Source organism: Malus sylvestris, chromosome 1 (genome assembly GCF_916048215.2).
Source record: "Malus sylvestris chromosome 1, drMalSylv7.2, whole genome shotgun sequence".
NCBI lineage: Eukaryota > Viridiplantae > Streptophyta > Magnoliopsida > Rosales > Rosaceae > Malus > Malus sylvestris.
The window spans coordinates 14,647,114-14,657,405 of NC_062260.1; the positions used below are offsets into that span (position 1 = coordinate 14,647,114).

The 10,292-nt window shown below is 37.8% G+C and overlaps 2 pseudogenes; both read left to right on the forward strand.

Moving 5' to 3' along the window:
• The first annotated feature begins 1,356 nt into the window (after nucleotides 1–1,356).
• Nucleotides 1,357–2,292, forward strand: LOC126613788 (uncharacterized; annotated as a pseudogene).
• A 3,136-nt stretch (nucleotides 2,293–5,428) lies between these two features.
• Nucleotides 5,429–9,954, forward strand: LOC126619866 (receptor-like protein EIX2; annotated as a pseudogene).
• Nucleotides 9,955–10,292: the final 338 nt, after the last annotated feature.

Consider the following 10,292-nt stretch of genomic DNA (forward strand, 5'->3'; position numbering starts at 1 on the left):
GTAATTCTATATAAATGGCTTGTTCTCAAGCCTTCTGGCCGATGTGGGACAGAGGAATTCTAACACTTCCCCGCACGTGAGACCCCATTTTATGGGTCACACGTGGAGTTCCACACATCGGCAACCACGTAGAGCCAAGCCGGGGCTCACCCGTTCGCGTTGGGCCAATGCACGTGGCATCTCTTGGCCTACGTGGAGCCAAGTCGGGGCTCACCCATTTGCGCGGGGCCAAAGGGGACCCACCCGTTCACGTGGATGTACGGACCCGTCCCCTGGCTCTGATACCATCTTAAATTTCAGGTAGACGGGCCATGGGCCCACTCCAACAACACCGATACTATCCCCACTTGGCCACCTGCTCAATCTGTCAGGTGTGAGGTTTTAATACAAAAGGCCTCGATTATAGTTAGAGTGGGTTCTATATAAATGGCTTGTTCTCAAGCCTTCTGGCCGATGTGGGACAGAGGAATTCTAACATAAACACGCAAAGAAAAGCAATGAAATTTCAACGTAATTAACAAAACACCAAAAAACACATGCATGAGCTCTAAAAAGGTTTTAGAAAACATGTTTTTGAGGCTATTTACAGTAACCGTATTCTTTATGACGACACCAAACTTTAAGTTCATGTGGAAATCTATTTATATGTCGAGTAACACACTAATCTGTAAGTGTGCAAATTTCTTTCTTTCAGTCTATTGTATGCTTATGACGTGATAAACATATTAAAAGTTTGCAATTTAATATGATTACTCACTCCCAAATGTGATTGTTATTCTATGAATTCACTAAAATTTAAGGTTGTGTGTATTGTTGTTTTTAAAACCTTTTGATTAGTAATACAAAATTGAATATGAGATCTTCCTTTTGGTAATATCTTAAACTGCTTACGATATACATCATAAGCAACCATGCTTACCAACTTCAGCACTCTTAGAAACAACATGCATTAATCTACAACGGTTTTTAATCTTACTCAACGCCCCAAATACTCTTGTATGTCACATGATTTGAAATGTGCAATTTAATTACGATGTATTTGGCTTGCACAATTCAAATCTTGTGACACACAAATGTGAATGTTTTAGATTGATGAATTTTACTCATCTAACGAGATATAAACTTGTTTCGTTCCAAGTGAGTAATCAAGTAAAAATAGTACTCAGGTGACCAGCAGGCAGCAAGGATGAGAGACATCTCATATGCATGCAATGGCTAAACTTACTTACAAAACTAAACCGAAACAAGGATGTGAGACATCTCAAAAGCGTGGTCGTTTTCATCAGAACATTTCCGGGGCGAAAAGCAGAGGAGAAAGATTGAAATTTCAAAGAGTGAGAGTAAAAGACTGAGGCGATGTACATGAAGAAAGATTGAAATTGCAAGTGGGGCGAGGGACTAACACCGAAGGCCTCGTCGGAATATGAACCAGACCGCCGTAGGCGATCCGGTCAACTTGTTGACGAGCAGAAAGTCTATAGCGAGGTCACGCTCGCGCTCCGGAGCGACCTCCGCGACATTCCGCCAAGTTGTCGTTCCTCCGCGTTTGCGGCCTCCTCAAGTTCCTCCGATCGGTCGCCGAGTCCGGTTCCACCATCAACCTCTTCTCTCAGAAGCAATCGCTCCCTGAGCTTCAAGGTAACCAGAAAATTACAAAATTCCTAGTATCTGCTTGATTTTTTGTTTAATTTTCTGATTGTTGAAATTGATTTAATTATGGTTTTACAGTGGTGCCCATTCTGTTTCGGCACTCGCTGAAAGATTCGGACAATGAGATCGTGTGGAATTTGGATCACATATTCGGCGTTGAGCCGCTGAAGATCACGAGCCTTTCAACCGATTCCGGGGTCTCGCTTGCTCTTAGGGTTTTGGAGGGTTGCTGCCTGCTTCATCCAGACAGCGCGGTTTTGGCTTATCAGCACAAGGCCATTCAGGTACTCAATGTAGCTAAATAGCTCAACCAAAATCTATGGAGGTTGGATTACTGAGATGAGAATGCAGTTTTTTGTATTTGGGTTTTTCTAGGTTTTGATGAATATATTACCGAGTTGTGGCGTGATTGAGCAAGGAGCTTGTTTGGATGCTTTGATTGCTATTATGTTGAATTCATCAGCTAATCAAATGGTAAAGCTCCAAACTTCAGTTTCGCGTCAAATTTATTGTGATTGGTTTCGAAGCGGTGATGGGTTTTTTATGATTGGATTGTTTTCTTGTGTGTAATGTGTAGGATTTTGAAGCTTTTCATGGTATTGAGGAAGTTGAGAGCTCGTAAGGGACAAGCAAACTGATTAGTAGCATGCTGTAATAACGCAGAGCATCAAACTCCTACTAATACATCAGGAATCTTTCGTGAGAACAACCTCCGTGTAAGTTGCTATGCTCTAAGTACCGCCGTCCCACTACATTCTCTGCAATTGCAGACTTGTGTCTGAACTATTCTCTAGTTCTCTCTCTCCCACTCTCCCTCTTCTCATTAGATCTTCCATTGTCTTCGAGAGATGTGGCAACGAGCAAAGACGAGAGATGCGACAGACCGATGACAAGTGAGAGAAAGTATGCAAAAAAAAAAAAAAAAAAAAAAAAAAAAAAACCCATTACCTAGAGAGCACTTAGGTGGGCGCCCAACTCTTACGTGATTTTGTTGGACGATTTGATCTAAATATCGGAAACACTGCCAATTTTTAGAACAGTGAATAGAGTAACATATTGGTTGGAAATTAAAACTAATGAAGAAGTCAAAGTGACTCGTAAGCCATCAAATTTGAGTTTGATGTTTAGTATTTGACATCACTTTTGGAGATGCTCAAGTGAGTATATAGTTTTTCTTTTTCATTCTTCAATCATCGTTGCGTTGATTTTGTTGAATTAAGATGGTGGGTGTAGCTAGGCGGCCTAAAACTCTTTCATACTTTAATTGTGGTGTTGTTGGTCCTAAAAAGTACACAACCTACGTGGGGTGCATGCTAGGAATACTAAGAGCTAACTACGTTCTTCAATGGTTTAAATGCTGATGCAGCATTGCCAATTCACAATCGAGCTCGGTCAAGCAAATATCTCGAATGTGGTGATTTGGTGAAGTGCTTTGCTAACTTCTAACTCGCAAGACTCGCAAGGTACCTGACATTCTCGCTCTTTAAGAAAAATTTGAAATCTATACTATTAAGAGAACCCTCCTTGTCAACTTTTTTTTTCCTATTTTGCCTTCACTTTTGATACACATTATTGACAAAAGAAGGGCAAAATAGTAATTTTGAGAAAATGACAATCATATACTTATTTTTCCTATTTTACCCTCACTTTTGATACACAATATTTACATAAGAAGGACAAAATAGTAATTATGTAATATTAAAAAAAATATGCATTTATTAAGAGAAATTGTTCGCACACACAACAACATGGAGAAGGCTCACTTTTCTTTCCCATTTTACCACTCATGTCAAGGCTCACTTTTATTTTCCAATTGAGCTCCTCATCTACTTTTTGTAGTAGATGTATAATATATTTAGTATTTGACTAGTTCCTTTCAAATAGTTTTTTTTTTTTTTATTAACTATATCAAAATGACAGAATGGAGTGGCAGAGTGTCGAAACTAGTTGTAGTGGATGTTGATACCAAGGTCTAAGCATTGAGGTAAAACATCACTTACAAAGCCGCAACTTATATGAAATGGGTTAAACGCCACGCATGCAGCGTCTTGATCCATTAAACAAATGACATGTGTTAAAAAAATTATTTATCATTGTTTTGCTGAAACGAGACGTCATGGTGGCAATGAATCCATTCTATGTATTAGAGCATTAGATCTTCATCAACACATACATCAACTTCCTTGTCACAATCTTCAACATTTGAGTTTAAATCAATACTTAAGCTCATACTTATACTTATACCTTTATTAAACGAAAAAAACAAAAAAGAATTAGAATTGTATATCAATTATTAGCACTCTAGAAATCTGTACAACAAACAAGCATCATAATATAATGTGAAAATTGTATTTGCTGAAGAAGTTATTTCCTCATTCATTGAGTCTAAATAAAATATATATAATTACAAGCATACATGAGGGTGTAGATCGCTAAGGCTTATCAAATCTCACAATGGACTATCATCATACATTTATCTCAAAGTAAAGCATTATGATCACAACATCAAGTATAGCTTCACTAGAACTATACTTGACTTAAAACAACTAATGAAATTTGTCCCACAACAGTCCCCAGATGAGATTGACCAAGCTTCTGATTCACTGCAATTTTCCCTTTTCAGTCCTAGAAAGAGTTGTAATTTTGGTTAAGTGAATGACGATAAGAACATGACTGATGGGGCATTGAAAGTTAAAGGGGTAAAATAGGAAAGAAATGTCTGATGAGATAATGGAGGGAAAAGTCATTCGTTGTTTGAGTTCTCCATTTTGATTTAATGAACAATTTCTATAAAAAAAAATTTTTAATTTTTATGTTTTTAAGAAGTTGGTCCGAGCTAGAATTGATGATGGGATAAAAATAACAAATGCCTAGCGAGTCTTGCAAGCAATTCTCATAGCTTCAAACTCATAATTTGGATCGTAATCTTTGGATTGAGCTCGGGTGGTGGACTAAGAGAACTCAGTGGTTTACTCCCCGAATAAATTGTTAATTTTCTACGCCCCTCACCCTCATATGAAGTCATGATAGAGAACTCAGTGGTTGACTCCCCCAATAAATTGTTCATTTTCTATGCCCCATACAAAGTCATGATTGCTATATATATATATATAATCTTTGTAGCGTGTTGATCTTTGGTCTTTGTAAAGTTATTACTCTAGTTTTTCCTAGCAATATGAACTATAAGACACTCTCTAGTTTGAAATACGCAATAATGCCTAACACCATTCACTGTCTTTTCTTTAGTCTATGATAATGTTAGTTCACTCTAATTCAACACATTACAGATTCCGATCCTATATCAAAAGAACAAAAAACTAAAAAACATTAATTTTCTTTTCCTTTTTCCTACTTACATAAAACCAGTATGCATAGTCTTGTTGCATGGGCAATTGGGCATATGCCTCCATGTGGGTTGCAGCGTTTGAAAGATTAAATACAATTAAAATCAAAACTAAACCAAATCAAGGCAAAAAATCATTTAATTTTGCGTATACCTGGCCACTAGCATTGAGCCAAGTCAAGCACATATTGTGGGTTGGTTGGTCACTTTAACTTGCTTTTTCCATGTCACTGTTTTAGCTACAATTTGCTTCAACTAATTGTGTATATATATATTCGATGCAAGCTTGTTTGTGAAGTACTCAGACATCCATGTACACTTGCACCTTCGTTGTGCTCCCTTCTTTTTTGATATTACATTCCATTAACAAACCCCAAATAGTTGTGCTGCTTCTTGATTATTCAATCGCCTCTACGTTGATTTGAATATTAAGATGCACTTTTATGCTTTGATTGCGGTGCTAATTTCGTTACAACATTTCAACCCTTCTCTATCCCTTGGATTCGATAATAAAGTTTCTTCAGGAGTAGCACTTGGCCACGATGATGCTTCTGGTGCGGCGGTGAGGTGCATAGAGAGGGAAAGGGAAGCACTCCTTGCTTTCAAACAAGGCCTCGTGGATGAATACAACCAACTCACTTTTTTTGGGATCTCCTGATTGTTGCACATGGGAAGGAGTTTTCTGCAGCAACCAAACCAAAGGTGATCATGTTATCAAACTTGATCTTCTACTATATGATTTGCAAGGTAAGACGATAAGCCCTAAACTGATTGAGTTGCAGCATTTGAAATATTTGAGCCTCCATGGAATTGACTTCAATGGGAGCCAAATTCCAGATTTCATTGGTTCCCTATCCAATTTAAGATACCTCGATCTCTCTGACGCTTCTTTTGGTGGTCGAATTCCAAGTCAGCTTGGAAACCTTTCACACTTGCTACAACTCAATCTTGCCTACAACCACTTTGCTACTAATGTTGTGCAAAATCTCAATTCTTGGCTCCCTCTGTTGTGCGGAAGCGGCATTCGACTGTACGTGAATAAGTAAAACAGAACAGAATAAAACCAACACCAAGATTTATACTGGTTCGGCAATGCCTACATCCAGTTTGGAGACGACGGAGTATTCCACTATAATCAATGAGAACATACAATAGTGTTTATCACTCAATTTCCCAAAGACCCAAATAACCCAAGCTCTCACACTTACAATAGGAAGAGAAAACCAAAAATACAAAGCAAGACAATTTGAGAAAATTCTTCTCTATGCCGAATGGCTTCTTGCTATTTTTCTCTCTTCCTTGTTGTCCTCTTGTCTCTACTCCATGCTTATGAGCTGCACTTTGCTCTCCTTTTATAGCCAAAGAAAAGCTTCTCAAAGACATCAATGGCCAAACGCCTACCATCAAGTCAAAAGAGTTAGGCACAAATTAGGCACAAATTAGGCACAAATGTTGTTTGCCTCCCATTACCACAAAGTAGCCCAAAGATTTGGACTTTGACTACATGTTTGAGTCAATAATCAACACCCTCGTCTTTCTTCATTAACACATTTGGATTTGAGTTATAACAATCTCAATAACACTTATGACTGGCTCGAAACAATTAATAAGCTCCCTAAGCTAAGGGACTTTTCATTAAGGGATTGTTCTCTTCATTCTCCTCCAATGCCTTCCACTCTCTTTACCACAAATTCTTCTATATATCTTGCTCATGGTGATTTCAGTTTGGACCGTCTCACATCTTCGATATTCGTATGGTTGTCAACCTACAGTACAAGCCTTGTTTATCTTGACCTCATTGGCAACAATTTAACTGGTCCAATTCCTGGTGTTATCGGAAACATGACCTCGCTTTCCTATCTTGATCTCTCTTTTAACCAAATTGAAGGATGGAATCCGCATTCTTTTGCTAGGTTATGTAGTTTGCGATCGTTGGTCCTCAGGAGCAACAGACTGAATGGACAATTTTCGCAGTTGCTTCAAATATTAATGTCTGCATGCGCTCAAAACTCATTAAAGTTTCTGGACCTCTCTTACAATCATCTTGTCGGGTCATTTTCTAATCTTACAATTTTTTTGTCATTGAAAGATTTAGATTTCTCTGGCAATCAAGTAAGTGGAATAATTCCTGAAACTATTGGGAACATGTCTAAGCTCGAGAGTATCGACCTTAGTATGAATCATTTGGAAGGGTGATTTCCGGAAGCCATTTCTCACGACTCGCCAGATTGAAATATTTGGATTTGTCCTTTGACTCTCTAGTTTTAAACTTCCATTCTGATTGGATTGTTGGAATAATTAGGTCGAATTCCTATATTAAATCACATAAAAATTTAAGAAATAATTCTTGCAATTATATATCAAAATTAACGCATGCACATGAGTAACCAATGCTAAATGAACATGAAATAATGGATTAGAAAAACCTAGAAAATACAGTCGAGGCAAGTGTTGGACACTTTGTCCTTAAGACAAGTTTACGCCCCACTACGGTGCTCATGGTTGATCGGCGCATGTCTCTCGAGATACAATGACCACGTCCTTGTAATAGTAGCACTCCAAATCACAAGGCTCCATGAACCACGATTGTGTTGAAAACTCTCTCATATAAACTCAATGAGACTCTCTAATATTTAATGCACTATATGTATGTATGATGAAAAGTTATTTTGTGATTATAGGGGGCTTTCCTATTTATAGAATGTGAGATACCTCTTTGGAAAGCATGTGACTATTTATGAAGAGTCAAAAGTTGCAACTCTTTATTTGATTAGACACATCTTTCTAGCAAAAGGCTCAACTTCTAATTTCCATTCAATTAATAAATTTAATATAATAATATTATTATTAAATTTTCCAACATGGATTCCTCCCTTCCAATTGGATTACATAATACTAGGGTCTTGCAAGGTAGGTCCAAATTTTCCACAATGGCTTCAAACTCAGAACTTTTATTCTAGACTTGATATTTCAAATGCTGGAATTTTCGACCTTCCGAGTTGGTTTTGGGGAGGAATGTCTCCTAATTTGGCCTTCATGAATCTCTCACACAATCAAATTGGAGGAGCAATACTTGCAAATTTGACATTAGAGTTTGCATATTCCCCTCAATTACATTTGAGTTCCAACAAATTGGAAGGTCCAATCCCCTCATTTCTATCACAAGCGTCATTCCTCGATCTCTCAAATAATAATTTTTCAGGGCTGATTACTTGGTTGCGTGTGTAAAATTGTAGAATTTGTGATTTTATTGATATGTCTTTGTATAGAGAATACAAGGATTTATACAAACAGCTGAAAACAATTCTAGGTAAAAGAATCCTAATTTGATGCTAATTACATTTACTCCTAAAATCTCTGTCGCCAAATCGTTGACTATCTTCCTGATTCCTATAATCACTCATTAACAATTTTCTTCCTTTAACAGCATGCACCTACCGCAACAAGTTTAGCCTTTCTTAATCTCTCAAGTAACAATCTCTATGGACAACTTCCAGATTTCTTGACATATTTGGACAATCTGGTCATGCTCGATTTGAGTTACAATGCTCTTTCTGGGAAAATTCCTGCCACAATAGGCTCCTTATTTCGGATGGAAACGCTGAAGTTAAGAAGCAACAGGTTTTTGGGAGAATTGCCTTCATCCTTGAAGAACTACACAGGTTTAAGAGTTATTGATCTTGGAAATAATACATTATCAGGACCTATACCAAAATGGTTAGGAGTTAGTTTTCAGGATTTGGTTATCCTAATGCTTTCATCTAATCAATTCAATGGAAGGATGCCATCACAGTTATGTCGTCTATCACGCATTCAGATTTTGGATTTCTCTATGAACACATCTCGGGAGGTATACCCAAGTGCCTCAATAATTTGACTACTCTAGCTCAGAAAGGAAATTCAAATATGAAGATCACACATTATTACGAAGCGTCCGAGATTTCAGATGAGTATGAGGATGATGCGGCCTTCATATGGAAGGGAAGCATGCAAGTATACAGAAACACTTTGGGGCTTATGAAGAGAATTGATTTCTCAAGCAACAGATTAATCGGGGAGATACCAAAAGAAATCAGTCATTTAGTTGGATTGGTTTCTTTAAACCTATCGAGAAACCGATTAACAGGTCACATAACTCCAGACATTGGAAAGTTGCAGTCATTGGATGCCCTTGATTTGTCAAGAAACCAGTTCGATGGAAGAATCCGACAAGCCTTGCTCGAATAGATCGTCTTGGTGTCTTGGACTTGTCATAGAACAACTTGTTTGGCGAAATTCCCATCGGAACTCAGCTCCAAAGCTTTGATCCCTTTACTTACACTGGAAACCCTCAGCTGTGTGGACCTCCACTTCAAAAGCCGTGTATTCCGGAGAAAACAGATCGTCCAGATGAGAACATCGGGATGAGAAAAGAAGAAGAGAAGGCTGAGCTTATAAGCAAGGGATTTTACATATGTGCGGGGTTTGAATTTTTTGCTGGATTTTGGGGAGTTTGCGGTAGTTTGATATTCATCACGTCATGGAGATACTCGTACATCAACTTCTTAAATGTTTTAGATGACTGGTTTTTTGTGAGGATTGCCTTGATCAGGCGACGGTGGATGCTCAAACCATCTCAAACGATAAGCGCGCGGTAATTTTACTACGAGGTATGTACTGATCTTCATCTCACAGATGCACGTACACACGCACATATATGAGTAGTAATTTTGTTATCAAACGTAACTACCGGCGCTTGTTTACTTTTATCTCTTAGGTAGCTCCTGATATCTTCTGATCGAGAAAATTACCAACTGCTTCCCGTCATCAGTCAAAGTTGCCATGCATGCATCATTCGTGTGCTCTGTAGGGGTGCGTTTTGGAGTATGGAGCTAGGTCTTTATTGTTGTTTGTATTGTATTGTATTGTTTGTATTAAAAAAATGAGAGAGACTATTGTACTAAGAAAAAAATTAAGGGAAATATTATTGAAGTTTGATTTGTACTAGCCGCCGTTTTAGTGCCTTCTTTATGTTTTCTCTAATTACTCGACATGTGTTCACCCACTTAACTAAATAACTAACATTAACTGTTTTAGTCTCCTTTATATACATCTTCTCTAATTACTTGACATGTGTTCACTCACTTAACTAAATAACTAATATTGTTAACTGAATTAGAGTCGACGAATCAAATCAAACGTACTAAATCTAAGTCGACAAATCAAATTTGCTATCCCCAACTATGTGTCTCCTTCATGTGTTTTCTAGATACTTTTTCAACACGTGTCCTCCAACTTAACTAAGACTTAACACTGTTAA